This window comes from Protopterus annectens, chromosome 17.part0 (genome assembly GCF_019279795.1).
Source record: "Protopterus annectens isolate FY-2018-M chromosome 17.part0, PAN1.0, whole genome shotgun sequence".
In the NCBI taxonomy this organism is placed as follows: domain Eukaryota; kingdom Metazoa; phylum Chordata; order Ceratodontiformes; family Protopteridae; genus Protopterus; species Protopterus annectens.
The window spans coordinates 355,474,438-355,499,585 of NC_056751.1; the positions used below are offsets into that span (position 1 = coordinate 355,474,438).

The following is a 25,148-nucleotide window of genomic DNA, read 5'->3' on the forward strand; positions in this document are numbered from 1 at the left end:
GGAACTAGCTGATCCTTCAGTACCTGTCCATCCTCCTAATAAGGATTCCAGGACTATGGATAGGTACGGCAAGCGGATTTTTTCTTCAGCGACCTTTGCCTTAAAGAGTTGGGAGAAGTTTTACAGGATCCGTCAGCTGCTGGGTCCTAGGATAAAATTAAATCACAGCTAGGAATCCTAAACTCCATTGTTAACTCCTCCATGCGGCTCATTTCATATGCAGCCGATGGAGCGAGTAGGGCCGCAGGCACAGGAGTGGCTTTAAGGCGTCAATCCTGGATGCGGCTTTGTAATTTTGCAGACCCCTTCAAGGCGTCCTTCACAAACTCTCCTTTTGATGGTTCGACCTTGTTCGGACCTCAAGTGAAAGACACCTTGACTAGATGCGAACAAGATGGCAAGACTCTTTCTGCCGTAGGAGTCCGTTTCTCCACCCCTTCAAGACCTTACCCAAAAGGTCAGAAGGGAGGGAAAATGTGGTTCCGCAAATCTCAAGGAGTCACGCCTGACGCACGAGGTCAGTTTACCCCCAGAGGCAGAGGGGGTAACAACAACAGACGCCGCCCTAGGGGCAGAGGGGGTCCGCAGAATCAGGGTAGCAGAGAGCCTCTCTCTCTGACAAACCCTTCCAGCATCCCTGAGATGTTGCCCGATTGTCCACCTTCGGAGGCAGTCGGGGGAAGATTATCGCTGTACCCAAAAGCCTGGCTTTCCCTTTCTCAAGACAAATGGATACAGTCGATTATATCCGAGGGTTACAAAATTCCCTTTATTCAAACCCCAGTTCAGCAAAAGGGAACCCTTCCAGATGTTCCACCTGGACTAAGGGAACTAGCAGTACCAGACATATCAAAACTGCTAGCAAAAAGAGCCGTCCAACCAGTCCCAGCAGACCAAATAGGATCCGGAATCTACTCAAGGTTCTTTTTAGTACCAAAAAAGACAGGGGACTGGAGACCAATATTAGATCTCAGCAAACTAAACAAGTTTGTAAAGAAAACAAGATTCTGGATGGTCACGCTTCAGTCCATTCTACCCTTTCTGGGCAAGGACAATTGGATGTGCTCGGTGGACCTTCAGGATGCGTACTATCACATAAAAATTCACAGGCGCTCCAGAAGGTTTCTCCGCTTTCGGCTGGGGACCAGTCACTTCCAATTCAGAGCCCTGCCATTTGGACTCACTACAGCCCCCAGAGTGTTCACCAAATGTATGGCAGCGGTTATGGCTCACTTGAGACATCAAGGATTCCAAGTGTTTCCATATCTAGACGACTGGCTCCTCACTGCCACCACCAGGCATCAACTTCTCCAAGCCAGAGATTACACCATTCACATTTGCAGAGGGCTAGGGATTTCTATAAATTTCGAAAAATCTGCCTTGTCGCCCTGTCAATCTATTACCTTTATAGGCACCAAATTGGACACCGTACAACTTTCAGCAAAGTTAACAGACCGAAGGATCTTGGATATTCAAAACCACATCCATGTGATTCTTCACAGTGACAAAATTCAGGCCAGATTTGCTCTGAAAGAATTGGGTCTTATGGCGGCCGCCATAACACTTCTTCCCCTTGCCCACTTTTACATGCGTCTCCTACAATGGATGCTGTTCACCCAATGGTCCTTTCAACGACTTCCCATGCGTTACAGGATCATAATAACTCCAATTTGCAAAAGGCATCTGACCTGTCCCCTCAAGTCCATCAGGGCAGACCCTTTGTTCCTCCCACCCCGGTCGCCACGGTTACATCGGACACCTCCCTGATCGGGTGGGGGGGGGGCATTATCAGGGCAGGATGGTCCATGGCACTTGGCAACCTTTCGAATGCCACCTGCACATAAATGTCCTGGAGATGAGAGCAGTGCTTTTAACGTTGCAAGCCCTCCACGACTCTCTTCCCCTGGGAACTATTGCAGTCCAAACGGACAATATGTCCGTAGTGTGGTATATCAACAAGCAGGGCGGAACCAAGTCCTATTCACTGTGTCGAGAGGCACTCAGACTTTGTCAGTGGGCAATCTCTTCTCAGCGGTTTCTGATAGCAACGCATATCCCCGGGAAATCCAACATCATAGCGGACAGGTTGAGCAGAGCTATTCTCATGCCTCACGAGTGGTCTCTCAAACAATCTGTGACGGAAGAGATTTTTCAGAAGTGGGGCCTTCCTTGCTGCGATCTTGTTGCTACCCCTCAAAACAGCAAATGCCCTGACTTCATCTCTCTCTTCCCCCTTCCAGGCCATCCCCCCAGAGACGCTCTAATCCAAGATTGGCCCCGGGGACTTCTCTATGCCTTTCCTCCTTTCCCTCTAATACCACAAGTAATTCAGAAAGCAACCACCTTGAGAGCCAAGATGATTCTCATTGCCCCTTATTGGCCTCAACAGATATGGTTTCCGTTCCTACATTGTTATCTTTTGGTACAGCCATGGCATCTGGACCCGGTTCCAGGTCTTCTGACCCACCAGTCGGGGCAGCTGCACCAATCCATACCTTCTCTCAACCTCACTGCTTGGTTGCTCCACTTCCATCCCTAGCCAGGCTTCCTATGATTTCTAATCCTGTCCGGGATATCATAGTAGCTTCCCTTAAATCTTCCACCAGAAGGATTTACACTAGTAAATGGCAACGTTTCTCCTTCTGGGCAAAAGCTAGGAACATAGATCCCTTTACTGCTCTGATTCATTCGGTCTTGGACTTCCTAGCCGAGATTTTTCATTCAAGATCTTCTTCCTCCACAGTAAAAGTTCAGCTGGCAGCCATTTCAAATTGTCATATCAGCTTGTTGGACCACAACATCATGTCACATAAACTTTGCAAGGCATTCCTTAGAGGTATATTTTTACTTAAACCTCCGATTAGAGACCCCCCACCACAGTGGGATCTAAATTTAATTTTAACATCCTTGATTCTTCCCCCTTTCGAACCTGCGGCTACCTTTTCATTGAAATTTCTTTCTTGGAAGACACTCTTTCTAGTCGCCATTACTTCTGCCAGGAGAGTATCTGAACTTCATGCCCTCTGCATTTGTCCTCCTTACTTAATCTTCCACAAAGACAGAGTTTCTCTAACGACTAATCCGTCTTTCTTACCCAAAGTGGCATCGCAGATGAACTTAAATCAGTCTATTGATCTTCCAGTTTTTCCCAAATTATTCTAATAGAGCGGAACAAAAACTACATTATCTCGATGATCACCGCCAACTCAGATATTATCTGGACAGAACCAAACATTTTAGGAAATCTGATCAACTGTTTTTATCCTATGCAGAGAACAGGAAAGGCCTTCCAGTATCCAAGGTAACCCTATCTAGATTGCTGTCTTCTGTGATTACATGCATTTATCAGCTCAGAGGTAAAGAGTTGATTTCTAGGCCAAAAGCCCATTCTACCAGAGCACTAGCTACATCTACAGCTTTTCAGGCTAGACTTCCAATAGACACTGTTTGTGCAGCAGCCACATGGGCCTCTCCTCATACCTTTGTTTTGCATTACAAATTAGACTTGGCCTCCAGAGACAGAGCAAATTTTGGTTCCATCGTTCTCAAGAGTCTGTTCCATTGAGCCACCCAGGATAGAGGTGCTAGGGACGCGGTCCCATCCAGCAAGAATGAAGGCGAGATTGACAACTTAACATTGAGAAGTTATGTACCTACCATAACGTTCCATGTTAGTTGTCTTCTCTCGCCTTCTTTCTTGCATCCCGCCCACCATCCCCCTAGCCTGGTCAGACTGAGAAGATTGTTCCTCTTCCTTTAAGAGTCTTGATCCAATTTTTCCAGCTAATCAGCTTACTAGTGTCACTAGATCAGGTTGATCTTTTTGGGGGATTATTATTATTAGCTCTTCCTCCTCCTCTCCAGTTGGAGGAATATATTGCATAATTTTCCTTAGCTACCAAACGAGATCTGGGTAGTCATCGCCTTGCATCATGGGATATAGGGTTGCCTCAAGCCGGTAAAATTAGCTCTTGAGCTTTAGTAAGTGGCCGAGTCGGAGCCGAGGATCGGCTCCGAACCCATCCAGCAAGAAAGAAGGCGAGAGAAGACAACTAACATGGAACGTTATGGTAGGTACATAACTTCTCATTTACAAGAGTTAATGCATTCTGCAAATCAAGTTAGTAAACATACTTTGCAGTGTGGGTTTGATGCCTTAGAAGCATCTTGCAGGGCTGCTGTCACTGGGTCTGTGCTGAGAAGGCATGCTTGGCTGAAGGAACACGTCTTGCCAGACCATGTCAAAGCAAAATTACTAGATGCTCCATTAAATCAGGATAGTTTGTTTGGCACAAAAGCAGAAGAAGTTCTTAAAAAGAAGGAAGAAAAAGCTAAATCTATGCAAAATGTCAAAGATGTCTTACAGGTGCAGCCACCTAGATTCAGTAGGCATTGGCCTTCAAAAAACTGGTAATTTCCAATCCCTCCCAGGCCTTCTCAGTCCAAACCCAGGGGAAACAGACCACCAAGACTACAGTCTCAGGGTATGCAGAGATCTAAACAATGGAATGTTCCCACCTCAAAAACAGGGAGTGGTAAGCCACAAGTTCACAATGACTTTCCAATTATCCTTCCCAGCCATGCCCAAGTACTTGTACCCCTAGGTGGAAAACTCGCCCTTCATGCAAAAAACTGGATGTCCATTACTCAGGACCGATGGGTTCTAAATGTTGTATCCCATGGGATACAGATTCTACTTCCACTCACTGCCACCCCCAAGCGGGTTGCCAGACCTTCCTCCAAACCAGTGCGCAGAGGCTCAAAAGCAAGTACTTTCCCATTTCCATATCAGGGCTATTCAACCTGCTCCAGTAGAACAAAGGGGACAGGGTTTCTACTCCAGACTGTTCCTGGTGCCCCGAAAAGAGAGCTCTTGGTACCCTATCCAAATCTATCAATTCTCAACACCTTTCTGATGATCCCAAAATTCAGAATGCTTACACTGTAACAGCTTCTTCCAGTGCTAGCCTAGGATGCCTGGTTAGTCACCCTAGACTTAAAAGAAGCTTATCTGCACATCCCCATAAGGGAGTCTTGCAGGAAATATCTACGTTTCAGGGCAGGCTCTATGCACTATCAGTTCTCTGCACTTCCCTTTGGCTTATCTACTGCACCCAGAGTATTCACAAAGTGCCTGGCTCCAGCCATTGCATACTGCAGGCAGAGAAATATTCAAATGTACCCATACTTGGATGATTGCCTGATTCAGGCAGACAGTCAGGAATTGCTACTTCAGCACCTGACTTTTGTAAAAAGACTTCTAACTTCACTGGGATACAACATCAATGAAAATAAATCATAACTGGTGCCCAGCCAACAAATTGTATTCCTGGGAGTAAGCTTGAACACAGCTTCCCAAATGGCATTTCTCACTCCAGAAAAGCAGGTCCATTTGACAAACTATTTCCAACTAATGGCTACCAAAACCCAGCTATCTGCAAGGAAAGTACTGCAAGTCCTAGGATTCATGGCTTCATGCATTCTGCTAATTCCATATGCAAAACTGCATATGGGGAAACTTCAATGGTACTTAAGTCTCTGGTGTCAACATTCTCAGGACCTGGAAACAGTGCTTCCTATCATACCTTGTTTAAGGGCAGAGTTCCTTTGGTGGGCAGAGGCATGCAACCACAACAAGGGACTTCCTTTCACTCAACCCCTTGCCGCCCAAACCCTGACAACAGATGCATCAGACTATGCATGGGGGGCTCAAATGGCAGGCATATGCATTCAGGGCAAATGGAGCCCAGAACAAATTCCCCTGCACATCAATCAAAAAGAGATGCTAGCTGTACAGAATACTCTTAACAGCCTTCCAATACCTTATCCTTCCAGGTCAGCTCCTGATAAAGACAGGCAACACTACAGTTATGTGGTACATAAACAAGCAGGGGGGAACTCATTCTTACCCACTCTGCAGGTTAGCCATGGCCCCGTGGAACACAGCCTTGAGCAACCAAGTGCACCTACAAGCTTAATTCCTGCCAGGCAAGCAAAATTCACTGGCAGATGACTTAAGCAGAAATCTACTGGACCCTCATGAGTGGAAACTGGAACCCAACTCATTCAAACTTCTAATCCAGAGGTGGGGAACACTGGAGGTGGACCTTTTTGCCTCCCCCCAAAACCACCAATTGAGCAAATGTTGCACCAGGAACTCTCACAGCAGAGCCTGGAAAGTGGACGCCCTATCCTTTACTTGGGAAAACCTCTCAATTTATGCCTTCCCTCCTCTGTCCCTACTCTCAAAAGTACTACTCAAGATCAAACAGGACAGGCCAAGGGCAATCCTTATTCCACCAGACTGGCCACGCCAGCACTGGTACCCACACCTTCGCAGTCTGACAGCAGTGCCACCCTGGCACCTACATCAGACACCTTCCCTGTTGTCTCAGCAGGAGGGACAGATTTTGCATCCACAGCTGCAAACCCTAAACCTTGCAGCCTGGCTTATCCTCTGAATACACCACCAACATCCCTCAGCAAACAGGTGGTAGACATCATCCTTCAGGCCAGAAAGCCTAGTACTAGGAAATCCTATGCTGAAAAGTGGAAAAGATATTGTTCTTGGAGTCGGTCTCAAGGGAAGGACACAGCTGTGCCCACCTTACCTTAAATCATTGATTACCTAGCAGAGCTGCTCCACAGAGGCCTATCCTTCTCATCCATTAAGATTCATGCCTCTGCCATCTCAGCTCATTATAATACTGAGCCACCTCTCTTTTCTCACCCTCTCAACAAACAGTTCCTGAGAGGAGCTAACAATTTAAGGTCCCCTAAGAGAGCTCCCACCCCGGCCTGGGACCTTAACTTTGTACTGGAGAAGCTCAGACTTCCCCCTTTTGAACCTGCTGTTTCAGCAGAGTTAAAATTCCTCTCTTGATAAACAGCCTTACTTCTAGCTATTACTTCAACAAGAAAAGTGTCTGAGTTACAGGCACTAATGGCGGTGGAGCCCTTCATTATTTTCCATGCTGACAGGGTTTCCCTCAGGACTAACCCATCCTTTATGCCCAAGGTGGTATCCAGTGTGCTTTAAACCAATCCATCCATTTGCCAACCTTTTTCCCTAATTCCCAGAATAAAGGGGAAAGGATCCTGCACTCCTTGGATGTGCACAGACAGCTCAGGTTCTACCTTGACAGGACTAAGCCTTTCAGAAAATCTGACCAGCTGCTAGTCAGCTTTGCTACAGGGGCAGAGGGCAAGGCCATTTCAAAGCAAACCATTTCCAGATGGATAGCACACTGCATCCATTTCTGCTACAAGCACCATGGAAAACCTACCCGTTAGAGGATCAGAACTCATTCCAACAGAGCTACTTCAAACTCTACAGCATTTGTCAGGGAGTCCCTACCAGGGACATCCTGGAAGCTGCAACCTGGAGTTCTGTACACACCTTCACCAAGCGTTACCTCTTACCTATTTTTTTCTAAATCCAGAGCTGGATTTGCTACAGCAGTCTTACAAGGCCTGCTAGCCAGCCCTAACACTTCTTGACTGCCTCCGCCCTTCCTCAGCTTTGGGAATCAACCCAAGTGTGATGACTGCAACAGTGAAACACGAAGAATATAGTACAGTTGAGTATACTTAATATAAATGTAGATGTTCGAGTGTATTCACTGTTGCAGTCCTGGTTTCCCTCCCTCCAGCCCCCTGGCTTTCTCTATCCTTTCTACCTATCCTCTTTATAGCCATATTTTATGGCAGGGGTATTTACTTTTTACTGGAGGTGTTCCACACCATGTAATAGCTTCTTATTTTGGGGGCTCCTAACCTCTGGGGCAAGAAAAACTGATGTAATGGTGTCAGCTGCATGTTTTATACCCCTGACGACCTGACATCATGGAAGAGGTGACAGCATCGACGCAGAAATCCCAAGACACTGGTATTCGGGCCGACTGAGGGCTACCTGCAGGCAGATAACCCAAGTGTGATGACTGCAACAGTGAATACACTCGAACATCTACATTTATGGTAAGTATACACAACTGTACTTTTCTGATTCTCCCCATTGGAACTCTCTTTCTCTAAGACTATTGTTAGAATGTGCCAGTGTTTTCAGTGGGGGAGCACTGAGATATCTCAATCCCTCAGAAAATATTATGAGCTGTTACAGAAGGATTTTCCAAAACCAACATCCATTCCTCCTGGCTCCTCTGCTTTGGAGGATGTGTGTCTTACTCCTTGCAAATTTCCTGATAGTCAGCCAGCTGCCCCTAAAAAGGCAGATAGGATGTGTAACATTCCTCAGACTTTTACATTTTTATGCGCTATTACCAAACCTGACCTAGCAGCTATAGCCTTAGTTGAGTCCACTACTGCTAAACACTTGCAGTCTTACTCTTTCTAATAAGGATGGGAAAATTATTGATAGATATAGGAAAAGTGTATGCTTCTGCAACTTTGATTTTCAGAATTCTGAATTTTCAGGCTTATATAAAGTTTGTTCTGACAGACTGTGAACGTCTGAGGAATGTTTTATCTACAGTTTCTTCTTGTGAAGAAAAATCTGTTTTAAATAACTTTGTTTCCTCTGCTGCATATGTCACTACCCATTACAGTGTGTGTATGATTGTGTTGATACTTCTTCCAGGGCTATGGCTACTGGTACTGTTTTAAGGAGGTTTGCTTGGCTGCATTCTCAGAACCTCCCAAATGATGTAAAAAATTAGATTTTAAATTCTCCCTTGAATAGAGATTTATTGTTTGGTCCCTCTTTTCTTTCCCGTCATCCAGTTTTGGCAAAAAAACAGAATAAATGGTCTCAACAGAATTTAAGTAAACTGACGTTTAAGAAGAAATGGATAGGAGATTCCAGAAAGAAGTCTCAAACTTCCCAAAACCAAGGACAGTCCAAGAAGTTTGAATGGCTATTAAGACAACTTGCGATCCCTCCCACCTTGGCCCCTTTTCTCTTCCACAAATTCTGAATCTCCATTTTTCTGTTTAGTAGCAGATTGTTTCAGATAAATGGTTTCTGAAAATCATTCAGTAAAGTTACAAATGACAGTCGGAGGAAATTCCTCCTTTCTAGGTAGTCATTATTCATCTTGTAGATCAGACTCTTATGTTTACACATGTTCTTTATCACATGCTGTCCCAAGTAGTGATAGACCTTATTTCTCCTTCCCAAGTGGGAAAAGGGTTTTATTCAAGGATGATCCTAGTGGCAAAGAAAGAAATTGTTGGAGACCAGTTCTAGTTCTTTCTTTCCTTCCCAAACCTCTTTGTGTTACTGCCCAAATTCAAAATGTTGTCACTTCGCAATTTAACTATTCTTCTTCTTTCAAGTTTCCTGGTAACACTAAACTTAATAGCTGCTTATCATTACATCCATATTTATCTAGACTTATGATGTTTCTTAATATTTGTGTGTCGGGATCACATTATCAGTTCTCTGCCTTACTCTTTGGACTATCCACTGCACCAAGAATGTTCACCATGTGTCAAGCTCCCTTGTAGCTCTTTGCAGGCAACAGAGTATCCACATTTTCCATATTTAGATGATTTGCTAATCTTTGCAGTCTTTTTCAAGGTGTCAGGAATCTTTCCCTCCTGGGTGAGAGATGTCTTGCACAAACTGGGATTCCAAGAGAACATTCAAAAGTCTTTCTTGATTCCTTCACATAGGATTGTGTTCCTGGGATGTCAACTCAACAGAACTTTTCTTTTACAGGAAAAATAGATCTGTATTTAGATCTATTTATAAGGTTTTCCACACATACTTCAGTCATTGTAAGGGAATACTTCAGGATTTTGGGTCTCACTGCATCTATGATTCTCATGATACCCCTGGCAAGACTCCACATGAGAAAGATACAGTGGTATCTGAAATCTCTTTGGTCCCAGCATCAACACCTTTTATCTTTACAGATCCCAGTGATGAGGTTTGACAGAAGAGACAATAGATATCATTAAATCCAAGTCTCCCCTTCTTCTTCCTTGCTCAAAAGCAGTCAGTCACCACAGACACGTCAGACTTTGCTTGGGGAACAGTTTCAGGAGGTTTAAAAGTGCAAGTAGTGTGGGACACTTGCATGCAAGCACATAAATGTCAAGAGGATGCTTGCCCTGATCAAGGTACTCAACTGTCTGAACCACTTTGGTCCTCGGTACCTCTTCATGTGGTTACTGACAGTACCACATGCGGTACATCAACAAGCAAGGGGAAACCAGGTCATACTCCCTTTGCAACCTAGCCATGTTAACTTGGCATATAGCTTCACAGCACAGTCTCACTCTGCAGGCATCATACATTCCATCAGAGCAAGACTGTGCAGCAGACAAGCTGAGCAAGACCAGGCAAGACCCTCACAAATGGAAATTAGATCATGAGGTCTTCCAATATTTGATCCAGCTGTGGGGAATTCCTCAGGTAGACATTGTTGCCTCTTCTGTAAACAATCAACTGTCACAAATATGTTCCAGGACTCCATGCAAGAAAGTCTGGAAGACAGATGCCATTTCGTTTCTTTCCTTTTCTTTGGACAGTAATGCTGCTGTATGCCTTTCTACTCTTTCCACTAATGTCCATGTTACTTCTGAAGATTCGTAAGGAATCCTCCAAGGTCATTGTGGTGACTCTCTTTTAGCCCATGCAACCATGGTTCTTCTTTCTTTTGGAAATGGCCAGAGGAAATTACCATAAGCTTCCTCACAAACTGGATCTACTCACACAAGACCAGGGGTGTTTGATATACCATGACATCAATCAGCTTCAATTGACTAGCTTGCTCTGAGGCCTGCTCTTATGGTGAGTCAACTCTATCTCATTTTCCACAGGGACAGGGTTTCTTTGAGAACTAACCCTTCTTCTACACCTAATGTGGTATCTGAGTTTACTTTAAGCCAAACTATCCATCTCTCTATTTTCTTTATTTAACCTAGAAATTAAGGAGAATGAATACTCCATACCTTGAATGTCCACAGACAACTCATATACTATTTTGAAAGAACTAAATCTTTTCAGATTTTTGGATCAGTTGCTCATTTCTTGTGACGGTAAGAGGCGGGAGCAACCTGTGTCAAAACCAGCTATTTCCAAATAGTCATCTAAGGCTATTACCTTTTGTTATACTTACCACAGGCAGATTCAAGGCCCACTCTACCAGGGCCTTTTCTTCTATGGCTTTTTGGAAAGAGATAGATTCCAGAAGTGTTTTAGAACCTGCTACTTGGTCCTCTGTACATACTTTTACAAAGCACTTTAAACTTGATTCCTTTTCTAGGTCTAGATCAAACTTTGCTAGGACCATTCTCCAGGGGCTCCAGCACCCTTCTACTTCCACCTCCCAAATGTAGTTAGCTAGCTGTGATAATCTGCTCATATAGCTAAGGCTACTGCAGCAGTGATCAATATGATAAACATAGTACAGTTGTGTAAGTTGAACTTACAATAACAGTAGATGTTCAAATGATTGATGCTGTGGTAACCATTCCCTCCCTCCATCACCCTTGTTTTTTGGTGTGCTTTTTATACTAGAGTGTGGACATTTATTTTTTGTTGTTGCTTGCATTATTCTTTCCCCATCTGCTTTACACCCAAACTTCTCTTTTAGTCAGCTCATCTTGAGCTACTTGACAGTTTGGGTGCATGGAAGGTGCCCTAAATCTTTGAAGTTGGCTGGCTGTTACTTCTTGGCAGAGTATAACCCATATATCTAAGGCTACTGCATCAGTAATCATTCGAACATGTACTGCTATAGTAAGTTCAACTTTATACAGCTGCAATTTCCTGTAACTTGCAGCGTGAATTCCTACATTAATGCTTCATTTCATCATGGACTTTTTTCACAGTAGAAAGTTTTCCTATTTTGTTGCTGAAATTACCTTCACTGCCTCATTAGCCGTTTCTGTTGAAGAACATTTGGCTTCTAATGGTTCCCACATTTTATCTAATGCTGTTTCTCTGTCTCTATTCATTCCCTGTGACTTTTGCATGGAACATTCTGCTTTTCCAGAAATTAATATGATGATTACCTCATCTGCATCTCTGTAGTTGCTTCCCAGACAGTTGTTCCTTCTCATGTCTTCACACACAGCACAACATAGAGTGTTGGAGGATCTGGCTGAAGTCATGTCAGTTTCTCAAATGTTGCATCTTGCTGAGACTGATAAAGATTCTGTCTTGGTCAGATGTAATGGAGGAACTAAACACGGTTCCACTGTTACTGCTGAAGAATTTTCCTGTTGATGCAGTGCATTCTAGGTCCTCACCAAACCAACTTATGGAACATCAAGAACAGTAACTTCTATACTGCAAGCTTTTAATGTTTCAGGACATGTTTTTTCTTCTGCAGCTGGGTTGAATTTTCTATGTTATGTTCAACTGCTAGTCTACTAATTCCTCTTCCTGTTTCATGAGCATGAAGAAGTGTTGTGAAGATTTCCATTGTTGATATGTCTACCACATTTAATAGACATTTTGTTTGGTTTCTGGTTTTAAAGCAGATGTTCTTCGTGTTTCACTGTTGCAGTCATCACATTTGGGTTATCCATGCCAGGGTAGCCCTCGGCCAGCCCGAATACCAGAGACTTAGTATTTCTGCGTTGGTTGCTGTCACTTGAGGACTGATGTCAGGTCGTCAGTAGTATAAACTAAGGCAGCCAACACCGTTATATCAGTCTTTCTTGCCATGTAGCCCGGAACAGAAGCAGTTCGCATGAGTGCCGGTTAGCTACTACCTGAGTTTTCGTCTACCGAATTGAAGTTGAAGTCTTCTAAAGCTAAGTACCCCATTGGGGATCCTTTTTTCTTGCACTAACTGATGTCAGAAAAAGTTAATAATTGTCTTGTCTGTGGAAAGCAAATACCACACAGACACTTCCACTCTTACTGCGTCACTTGTTGAGGCCCAGACCATGACGTCCCGCGTTGTCACTTCTGTGTTTTGTTCAACGCCAGAACTATCTGTCGTTGGGCCCTTATTGTAGCCAGGTATTTTTGCTTACAGTCCTTGTATTCTGATATGTCTTCAGTAAGCCATCTGACAGCAGATCTTCTGAAAAAATGTAAAGATAAAGACAGAGACAGACTGCACAGGTCCAAACCTACTGATGATGCTTCCGCTAAGCTAGTCGTCAGTTCTCTGGTACTCAGTGAGGTGCTTTTGCAGCCCCTGATGCCCGCTTCTGTTGATTTACAGGCTGCTACCATGACCCTTTCGGAGTCCGGTATGCTGCAAAACACTTCTTTGACTAAGGATCCTGCAGTCGTCTCTACCTTTGATGGGTCCAGAGCCACTGAGCAGGCACCGGCTTCCAAGGAATTCCTTCGCACTACCGAATCTTGACACAAACCGAAGTCTTCTTTCACAACTACCATTCTTTCTAAAACTACAGAGTTTCTTAGTCCCAGGATACGAACAACACCCAAGAAACCGATGAATCACTCTCAGGTGCCTGCTACCTTGCCTCAGTCTCAAATGCTTAAAATGGCAGAAGACCTTATCATGCTGATCAGGGGAAGCCAAGCTACCCCCTCCAAAAGAAAAAGAGATCTGTCCCCTGTAGTTTTGTCTGAAAAAGAGTCAGATGAATCTGATGCATCTGAATATGAAGACATGGAACCCCTTTCCACTTATGAGGACTCTGATGCAGAGGATTCCATTCCTTCAGCCTCTCCCCCAGAGGATTTTTCCTTTGGGGAAACCCTGCATACTTTAAGGGAACATTTCCAATGGGAGAGTCAGGACTACCCTCAGTCTGAAAAGAGGCTCAGGGAATTCCTAAATCTTTCACAACACACACCCGTGGCCATCCCCCCAGTCCTGGATGTTGTGGAGGATGTTTTCCTCGAATCCAGCTTGACTCCTGATGCCCTTCCTCCTGCTCCCAGAAAACCAGACAAGTACTATAGCGCCCCTGACTCGCACAAATATATTTTTAAAAATCCTACAGCTGACGTTGAGGTCATTTCTCAAGGGGCAAAAGGGATTAAAGCAACCTCTGCTAAAAATCCGACCCCCTCAGACAGGGATTCCTGAGCATTGGACAGATGGGGTAAAAAAGTATACATCTCAGCTACTCTTGCTATCAGAGCACTAAATTGTCAGTTCCATATGATTTCAGCAACATATCTTGGAACTCCTTAAACAAAAAATGTCTTCCATTCCTGCTTGGGCAGAATCTAAAGATTTACAAGAGTTAATGCATTCTGCAAGTCAAGTAACTAAACACACCTTGCACTGTGGTTTTGATGCCCTAGAAGCTTCTTGCAGTGCAGCAGTCACTGGATCTGTCATTAGAAAGCATGCATGGCTTAAGGAACAACCCTTGCCAGACCATGTCAAATCTAAATTGTTGTATGCCCCCTTGCATAAAGATAACTTATTTGGCACTAAGGCAGAAGAGATCTTAAAAAAGATGGAAGAAAAAGCAAAATATATACAAACAGTCAAGGATTTCTTGCAGGTCCATTCCCCTATGTTCAGCAGGCGTTGTCCCTCCAAACAATGGTCCTTTCCTGCTCCCAGTAAACCAGTCCAGCCTAGGCCTGTGGAAACAGACCCCCCCCCCCCAGACAGTAGCTCCAGGGAATGCAGAGATCTAAACAGGGGACTACCTCCACTTCAAAACCAGGGAGTTCTAAGCCACCCCTATATGGTAAGAATTGACAATGACTCACCTCCTCCACCCCCTCTTTCTGCCCACCGTCACTTATCCCTAGGAGGAAAACTCTCCTTTCACTCAAGCACCTGGGCCACCATTACCAAGGACCACTGGGTTCCGAACATTGTGTCTCAGGGATACATATTTTCCTTCCACACCCTTCCAACCCCAAAAGGGTTCCCAGATCTACCACCAAATCAGTGGGTAGAGGCTCAAAAGCAAATCCTTTCCCTGCTCTCTATGAGGGCAGTAGAGCACGTTCCTACAGAACAGACAGGCCAAGGTTTCTACTCCAGACTTTTTCTGATGCCCAGAAAAGAGGGCACCTGACCCCCCCCCCTCCATCCTCAATCTATCCATTCTAAACACCTTCCTGGTGATTCCAAAATTCAAAATGCTCACCCTCCAACAGCTGTTAGCCATGCTGTCCAAGGACGCTTGGCTAGCCACCCTGGATTCAAAAGAGGCTTACCTCCACGTTCCTATCAGGGAATCATGCAGGAAATATCTCCGCTTCATGGCGGGATCTCAAGACTTTCAGTTCTCTGCACTTCCTTTTGGCTTATCTACTGCTCCCAGAGTTTTCACAAAATGTCTGGCTCCAGCCATTGCCTTTTGCAGACAAAGAAATATTCAGATTTACCCATACCTAGACGACTGCCTTATTCAGGCTGACAGCCAGGAAAAGCTGGTCAAGCACCTGGCCTTTGTAAAGATCCTGCTAACCTCCCTAGGGTACATGATCAATGAAAAGAAGTCCAAACAGGTACCCTCCCAAAGGATAATCTTCCTGGGAGCAAGTCTGGACACAGCATCCCAGATGGCATACCTTACTCCATTGAAACAAAATTGACAGCCTACTTCCCTCAACTAGCCACCAGGCCCCAGCTATCTGCAGGGAAGATCCTGCAAGCTCTGGGGTTCATGGCATCTTTCATACTACTCATTCTATATGCCAGACTGCATATGAGGAAACTTCAGTGGTACCTAAACAGCCTTTGGTGTCAACACTCTCAAGACCTGGAAACTCTTCTACTTATAATTCCTTGCCTCAGAAAAGATTTTCTTTGGTGGGCAACAGCATGCTCCCAAAACAAGGGAATGCCTTTCTACCCACCCCCACCACCCAGACCCTCACCACAGATGCATCAGACTATGCTTGGGGTGCACATCTGGCCAGCAGGTGCATACAGGGCCAATGAGCCCACAGCAAATCCCTGTGCACATCAGTCAAAAGAGATGATGGCTGTGCAGCACTCCTTGATAGCTTTCAAGCCCCTTCTCTCTCCAGGGGCTCTCCTGATCAAAACAGACAACACCACTGTGATGTGGTACATCAACAAGCAGGGAAGGACTCACTCCTACCCTCTATGCAGGCTGGCCATGACCCTTTGGCACACAGCCTCTGCCATGCAACTACACCTGTTAGCACAATTCCTACTAGGCTCTCTAAACTCTCTGGCAGACCAATTAAGCAGAAATATTCTGGACCCACATGAGTAGCAACTCAACAGAAATATCTTCACCCTAACAACTCAGAAATGGGGAACCCCGAAAGTCGACCTCTTTGCCTCCTACAGCTAGTATCAGCTCACCAAATTCTGCACCAGGGAGCATCACTGCATAGCTTGGAAAGTGGATACCCTGTCCTTCCTCTTCAATCTATTGGTCTATGCCTTTCCTCCCTACCTCTCATACCGAGGATACTGCTCAAAATAAGGGAGGAAAAACCAAGGACAGTTCTTGTAGCTCTAGACTGGCCCTGGTAGCACTGGTACCCCTTGCTGCGCAGCCTGTCCCTGCTACCTCCATGGCATCTTCCTCAGATCCCAAACCTCCTGACCCAGAGGGAATGGGAATTCATGCATCTCCAATTGCAGACACTCAGTTTGGCAGCTTGACTTATTCCCTAACCTCGAACCAATCTGCCAACCTCAGTAAACAGGTTCTGGATGTTATCCATGAGGCCAGACATCCTAGCACCAGAAAGTCTTATGCTAATAAATGGAAAAGGTTCTGGACCTGGATCCAGGATAAGGAAGTCAATACAGCACAGCCCTCCCTCTCATCCTGGATTACCTTGCTGACCTACTACACAGTGGCCTCTCTTTCTCCTGATTGTAATTATAAAATGCTATGATTATAAAAATTCATGCCTCTACTATTTCTGCTCATTTTCCCACTGAGCAGCCCCTTTTCTCACACCCTTTGATCAAACCTAAGAGGAGCTAGTACCTTTAGGCCACCCAGAAGGACTCCAACACCAGCTTGGGACCTTAACTTTGTATTGGAAAATCTAACCCTTCCCCCTTTCAAACCAGCTGCTTCTGCAGAGCTAAAAGTTCTCTACTGGAAGACAGCATTCCTTCTGGCCATCACTTCAGCCAGAAGAGTCTCTGAGCTGCAAGCACTCATGGTTGTGGAACCCTTCATCATATTCTATGCAGACAGGGTATCCTTTAGAACTAACCCATCCTTCATGCTCAAGGTGGTGTCCAGTGTGGCTCTCAACCAATCCAATAATTTGCCCACCTTTTTTCCTAATCCCCAGAACAAGGGAGAAATGATTCTTCACTCTGTAGATGTGCACAGACAGCTCAGATTCTGTCTAGACAGGACTAAATCCTTCAGAAGGTCTGATCAATTTCTGGTTAGCTTTGCTACAGGGGTAGAAGGCAAAGCCATCTCCAAACAAACCATTTCCAAATGGATAGTGCACTGCATCCATTTCTGCTACGAACAGCATGGAAAGCCTCCCCCCAAGGGGGTCAGAACACACTCCACCAGAGCAGCCACAACCTCTGCAGCTTTCCACAGAGGAGTGCCCACCAGGGACATCCTGGAGGCTGCCACCTGGACATCTGTTCACACTTTTACCAAGCATCACCACCTGTCTCTCTTCTCCAAATCCAGGGCAGGGTTTGCCTCTGCAGTCTTGCAGGGCATCCTAGCCAGCCCCTAGTTTCCTTGACTGCCTCCACCCTTTTCATCAGCTTTGGGAATCATCCCAAATGTGATGACTGCAACAGTGAAACACGAAGAACATAGTACAGTTGTGTACACTTACAATAAATGTAGATGTTCGCGTGTATTCACTGTTGCAGTCCTGGTTTCCCTTCCACCTTCCCCCTTTCTTCTCTTTCTCCTTTTATTACCATTCCAACTTGTTGTTCTCCTTTCCTTACAAGGGACATATTGGTATTTATTTTCCACTAGTGGGGTTCTTCCACCAAACCTGGCCTCCTACTTGGGGGCTCCTGATAGGTTAGGGCAAGAAAAGCTGATGTAATGGCGTCCGCTGCCTTACTTTATACTACTGACAACCTGACGTCAGTCCTCAAGTGACAGCAACCAAAGCAGAAATACTAAGTCTCTGGTATTCGGGCTGGCCGAGGGCTACCCTGGCAGGGATAACCCAAATGTGATGACTGCAACAGTGAATACACTCGAACATCTACATTTATGGTAAGTGTACACAACTGTACTTTGAGCACTTCTGTTGAATCCATCAGAATGATTCTGGATCTATATCACTTTGTCAAAACTCAAATGAGCGAATGCTCACTTGTCGAGCACCTATTCAGCGAAAGCACTATTCATCGACCAACGTTTTAAGCTAAAAGTTTCCTTGGGCAAACTGATGGTAGTTTGCCCTAGCGACCATAAACAAAACCACAAAACTTAACACCTACCCACACCCCTCAACAACAAAATATACCAACTCTGAGATTGCACTACAGTGGGGGAAAAGGGCAAATTCCAGATGATGGCCAACCATTTGCCCAAGGAAACATTTTGCTTAAAATGCCAGTCGATGAATAGTGTTTTTGCTGAATAGGTGTTCAACAAATGAGCATTCGCTCATTTGAGTTTCTACAAAATAATATAGATCCATTGATTGTACAGATGTAGATATGGCATTTGATACTAAAAAATATGAGCAGCATAAACATTGCACTCTTTGGTCATTGCTTAATGCGCGTGATTACAATTTCTCTGCTAAAAATACACCTGATTTTCATTCCACAGGTGTTAAAATTTCTGCTGTTAGTGCCATTATGGAAAATATTGGAAATCCACCCTTTATCTAAATTAAGAGATGAATGTGGTATTTGGAGTGTGTTTGGAAAATTGATACTGAGTTACATCTTTTTAATGAGCCCTGTTTACATTTAGACAATTCTGTTGATGTGAATTTCTACAGGGGAATTGAAAGCTAAGGAGGAGAGCCACTGAAATGTTATATTTGTTTTGCCAATGGTAACTATTCCAGGGATTGTGCTTTTCATCACTGTATCTTGTGTGGTGACATGGGTCACCAAAGGTGGTTATGATGATGGCCAAAGTGAATGAAATGTCATGAGTATGATCATTTTTAGCCAGACTGACTCTAACAATTACAACAGCTGAGAAGTCATCTCAAGGTATAGGCTGTGAGAACCACTGACCTTTGTTCAACCTGCTTCTGTAATAGTTCCCCTTTACCAGCTATGTTTCTTCTGTTCTTAACCAACTATTATAACGAGTGATCCTACTGAATTGTCTACTCAGCAGAAGAATTCAGACAGCTACACTGATGGTGACTACTTCACTGAAGTAGACATTCCTGCTTTGGTACTCCAGGGTAGATCTTCTATAGGTCACAAGGTACATCAGAGAATTCACACAAAAAACTGAAACAAAAGCATGGGTCTGCATTTGCCAGCTGTTATTGTCGTAAAATAAAACCACTTTCCATCAATGAGAAATGACTCAGAAGTTTTAGCATGCTTCTAGTTTAATCTCAGCTTTCGCCACAAATGACTTCATCAGAATGAATTCCATAAAATCTTGAAAGCATTTCATACAAAGATGAACCATTGAGAGTTAAAATTCAATCAACAATAAGTAATCTGAATAAAAAACAATTAAACTAGTTTAATAAAGTATTGGCATAGGTTAAAATGTTGTATACCACAAATACAAAAAGTACCCAGTCAGTTCATTACTGTAAAACAATTACTTCGCCGTTTTTAATCTTCTGTCTTTTAAAAAACATTTTATATTAATTACATCATTAAACCCTAGGGATCTGTGTCCCCTAATCTTAACTGCCATAATGTTTCTTTTTGTTCGACTTTATTCTTATAATTCCCACCTTTCAAATCAGTGGGTATTTGTTCTAAAATTGAGAATAAAACTCTTTTATACTTCTTACATTCCCTAGTATGTTTATAAAGTGTATTCATTTTGTCTGTTTTTTAATGGAATATAAATATTCCATGATTCTGTCTGAAAGACGTTTTGTGGTCATGTTTATATAATAGGCATGACAACCTGATCAAACACTTAAATACACTAACCCCCTAGAGTTACAATTAAATCTTCCAGGGACAGAGATGGTATATTGTAAGTGCTCCATAAAAAATATAAGACCCTGCTAGTATATAGTGACATATGGTACACCCACCACATTTATACATCTCTTTCCTCTTAACTGACATATAAGGTAAAGGGGGAATCTTTGTACTGTCTTTTTGTAACTGAAAGTGTTTTTATCAATAAAATCTGGGGTTCCACCTATAACACTAATAAGCTCACTGTTCCCTTCCACAATTTTCCAGTTATTGGTAATGATAGTGGTTTGCAGGCCATGTTTCTATCGATTGCCAAATTCTTTCCTGATAAAGTACATTTTTGAATAAAAGTTTTTTTTCAGGATAGGGGGGAACAAACTGTCTCTTTTAGATTTAATTTCCTTCTCTATTTGTAGCAAAAGTCTGTGTTGTATGCTATCTTGGAAACTAGGAAAGTAATACATTCTAATTCTTAAAAAACAATGATGAAGTTCACAGCATATTAAAGTGAATGAAAGTGCTAACCTTTGGTGTCCGTGTCTTTTGGTCTTGGTTTGGAGCAGTTTTTTAGTTTTACATTCTAATTCTTCACTGAATTTGTTTTTTATCAGCAGTCATCCTGCAAGTTCTTATGTACTGTCCCCTGGGTATATTCTTTTCATATATAGTGGATGATGACTTTTATAGTATAAATAATTGTTTGAGAAATTATTTTTACTATAAATACTACTGTCAAACTGTTTAAGCTCCTCATTCTAAGTAATTGTAACATCTAGGAAATTAACTTTTGTTCCACTCTCTCCTAATGTAAACTTTAAAAATTCAGACACCTGATTCAAATGGTTAATAATCATCGTACAATCACTTATAGACCCTTCAATTACTAAAAACAGGTCATCAATTACACAGACGGCCAAAAAGAACAAATTAGAGTTGTTTGGGCACATGTGCAGGAAACATGAAGACAACCCTCCTTTTTACCTCTCCTTCCTCTCCCCTCCCCTAGCCACCCTGTCTCACACCATCTGATCATTGCATTCCTTCCTCTGCAGGCTCCTGGCTCACCCTTTACTCTCCCCTTCCCTCCTCACTCAATCTCTCAGACCTTATATTACTCTGTGGAGTTCATAGTTCATAGATTAGTACTAAGCTAACTGCCCTTGCAAGCCATTTTAAGCCTAGCCAATTATCCCTTGTGAGACTCAAACCCTGCACCTTGTTTTTGTAAGGCAAACACCTTAACCATTAGGCCACCCTCCCACTATATATAACATGCTTAACTACCTCACTTCATCTCAACTTCAAATACATATCCAGCTGACTTACACCTAGCTTCCTATCACTACCACGTATATATATATATATATATATATATATATATATATATATATATATGTATATCTATATATATATATATATATATATATAGGTCTACTTTTCTTTATCAAATAGACGCTTCACCTAGCATCAAATAACCAACACCACTTCTGTGAAAAGTCACTATTCCGAAAGATCACTTTCCTGAACTCTGAAACACCGAAACAACAACTAAATTACCAAATACAAACACAACAACGCATAGTCATAATAGCTTTTGCAGAGGGGCAAGCCACGCTGCAACCCCACACCTGCAAATTATATATAACAACTCTGAGATTGTACTACAGTGATATCAAGGGTTGTTTTCCCAGTCCTTACTGTAGTGTGATCTCCAGTAAAAACTTATGAGTATTCTCAAATTACTGTTCAAAATGCTGAATATTTCTAAACCTACTGGTATATCTGCCATGCCACACAACTGGTACAGTGTACATGAAGGTACATCAACACTGCATAGTTGTATGTCTTGGACATCCAGCAGCACATTAAGTCTTTCACTGAATAACCTTTGGAAAAGTGATCTTTCGGAATAGTGACCTTTAGCAGAAGTGGTGTCAGTTATTTGACGCTTGGTGAAGCATCCATTTGATAAAGTGAAGTAGACCCATGTGTGTGTGTATATGTATATATATATATATATATATATATATATATATATATATATATATATATATATATATAAGCCTGTTTTACTTAACCTTTGACTTTATTTGTAGTTTCTACAGTAATGTTGGAGAAAGGCCCTTCTGGATTTAAAAAATGTGTCAAGTGTAGGCCCAAACTATCACTATCTGATGCCCGCACATTATGTGTTTATTGCCTAGGGCTACAGCATTTACAGGAGGATTGCTGTATTTGCCATGGTTTTAACCCTAAAGCTACAGTCAAAATGAAAAATAAGCTAATATTGAAAGATTTATTACCATCTTCATTTGGAGAGGCAATATGTGGGGCTCAGTCCCCGAAAGGTAAACCCAAAGAGATGAAGCTTTCGTCTCTGAAGCCTTCTACTTCATCCTCCTCAGCTTTGCCACCATCTAAGAAACAGCCTAAACTGAATCCGAGAAGATCTCACAGTACTTCACCCTCAGATCCAAGGAAGAAAAAAGCCATGGATCCAATGACAAAACAATTGTATCACAGTTCTTCAAGTTCTGTAATTCTCCCCAGGAATAGATACTCATCTTCCCTTGACCCTGTGCCTTTCAGGGTGCCTTCACCCTGTTTGGAATGGCACCTGTCCAAGTCTCCTTCTCTTACCTCAACTCGTTCGTCCAGAGTCTGACAAAAGAAGTTGTGGAAAAAATGATGCAGAAGTTCATCTTAGCCCAAAATTTGGATGAGTTTCTTGCTGGCTCCTACCCTTCGAGTCAGGAGACCTGTCCAGCAACTACACCCCCACAACAACCTCCTCCACTGATCCCTTCTGTGGTTTCAGAGTCTCTGGATCTGAGCCTCCATCTGGCTCTGATGCGAAGATAGGTTTATTTTCGGATCCGAAGCTTACTCCGAGTGCTCCGGTTCAGATTTCTTTGGATCAGGATGACTCTCGGAACCGGAGCTTCCCTGTCAGATCCAAGGTATTGGAGTTGACTCCAAAGTTGTCAGAGCCATCTCTGCCTCTCAGAGCCTCGGCACTGGATAGCTCAGCTCCATTTTCCTCCTTAGGGAGATTGCCTTCAGAGCAGGGGAAGACAGCAGTCCATAAGTTTGCCTTCTCAGCACTGGGGTCTTCTCTCTCTCTGGTGTGATTGGCCTTTGAGATGGTGAAGAGAGTATTCTCTGCTTTGACAAGATGGACAGATCCAACCCCATTTGATCCTCAACTTTCCACCTTGATGTCTGTGCACTTAGAGCCTCATCATTCTTTACCACAGGGACAGCCAGTCCAAGATCTCCAGGCTGCCCAGCAGAGTATTACAATGTCTTCCTATACCTCCCTGGAACATTGCACTGAGGAGGTCCCTAAGAAGAAAAAGTGAATGAGGCAGCACTTAGACTCTCCACAAGAGTCAGTTACAGAGGATACGGACTTCGATGAGGGTGAAGATGTCTCACCTGGAAACATCCTTGCGATCCTAAAACAGAGAGGTAGTTGGATGAGTAGCAACCCTTCATCTGATGAGTCTGTATTTCTGGAGGCTTTTGGTACTGGCCTATCTACCTCCTGAGTTACTCTGCATGCCGATGAGCTTATGGATCTGGTCTCTCGGTGGGCTTGGAAGGAGTCTGCCACAGTTGAACCCATACTCAGAAGACCAGACAAGCTTGTGGCACCACTTTTGGGGAAGGAGTTTTGGGCTAAAGAGGTGCCTGTTGATGCCCTGATCATGCAGCCACTAAAAAAGGAACTTGTCAGAGTTCCACTGTTCATCCCCCTAACAGGGAGTCTAGGGTGATGGACAGGTTTGGGAAGTGTGTCTATGCTTTAGTGACCTTCGCCCTAAGGTGGCTGAATTATTTGACATGTTTTACAAGGTTGCATAGGGATATGATTAAGGAACTTTCAAATACAATATCAGGATCCATTTCTGTAGATGCCCAATCATCTGTGAGTTATCAGTTGACTACCCTACAATATATATTGAATTCATCCATAAGCCGTATTTTGCATGCAACTGAAGGTGACTCATGGGCCATGAATTCAAGCGTTTCCATTTAGAGACTTACCTGAATGCACTTGTGTGATTTTGGGGAGACCTTAAAGTCTTCATTCATCAATGCTTCTTTTGATGGCATGTCTTTGTTTGGCCCCAAAGTGAAGGACACATTATCCAGGTGAGAGAAGGATGTAAAGACCTTGCCTGCAGTGGGCATACATTTTTAGACCCCTCAAAGACCCTTTTCTAGGAGTCAATGAGGTGGTCAGAAAATGTGGCTCAGGAAGTTCCAGGGTCCTTTCCAGGACATCTGTGGAGAAAGTTGCCCAAGGGGCAGCTGGAGGGACTGTAATGGTCGATGCCACCCCCCAAAGCAGAGGAGGCCCACAAAACCAGGACTCCAGAGATTCTTTCTCTGACAGATCCTACCAGCGCTCATGAAATTTGGCCCAATTGTCCACCTCTGGAGGCAATCAGGAGTCGATTATCTGTGCAACAGAAAAACCTGGCTAGACATAACAAAAGATATTTGGGTGCAGAAAATTATATCCAGAGGCTATATAATACCCTTTTCCTTCTCACCTCCGATCTCAAGAAAACAGGGGACTGGAGACCAGTCTTGGATCTCAGCAACTTGAACAAGTCAGTTCAGCATACCAAGTTTCAAATGGTCACAGTTCAGTCCATTCTACCCTTTCTGGGCAAGGATGACTGGGTGTATTTGATAGACCTTCAGGATGCGTACTATCCCATAAAGATGAACAGACAGTCCAGAAGGTATCTAGACAATCCAGAAGGTATCTACACTTACAGCTGAGATCCATTCACTACCAGTTCAGAGCTCTGCCCTTTGGTCTCACCACAGCCCCCAGGGTGTTCACCAAATGCATGGCAGTGGTAGCAGCTCACTTGAGACTGCAAGGATTCTGTGTGTTTCCACATTTAGATGACTGGTTCATTACCAACCCAACCAGGCATCAATTGGTAAGGGCAAGAGATCAAGTTCTTCAGACTTGTTCTCATCTGGGAATAACCATAAATTACGACAAATCTCAAGTACAACCAACTCAAACTTTGGAATTGATGTGAGCAGTTTTCAACACAAAGTCCATGACAGCTTCACTACCTGCCTCAAGAGTACAAACTATCAGATCACATGTCAGGAAAATAATCTGCAGTACCAAAAGTTTCAGCCAGCTTGGTCCTTCAGGCTCTAGGA

The 25,148-nt window shown here is 43.6% G+C and overlaps 1 protein-coding gene across 1 annotated transcript in view; it reads left to right on the forward strand.

Moving 5' to 3' along the window:
• The window catches only part of LOC122791697, a 1,032,604-nt gene that overhangs the window by 726,073 nt on the left and 281,383 nt on the right, over window positions 1-25,148 (forward strand). The gene's annotated exons all lie outside the window — the stretch shown is intronic.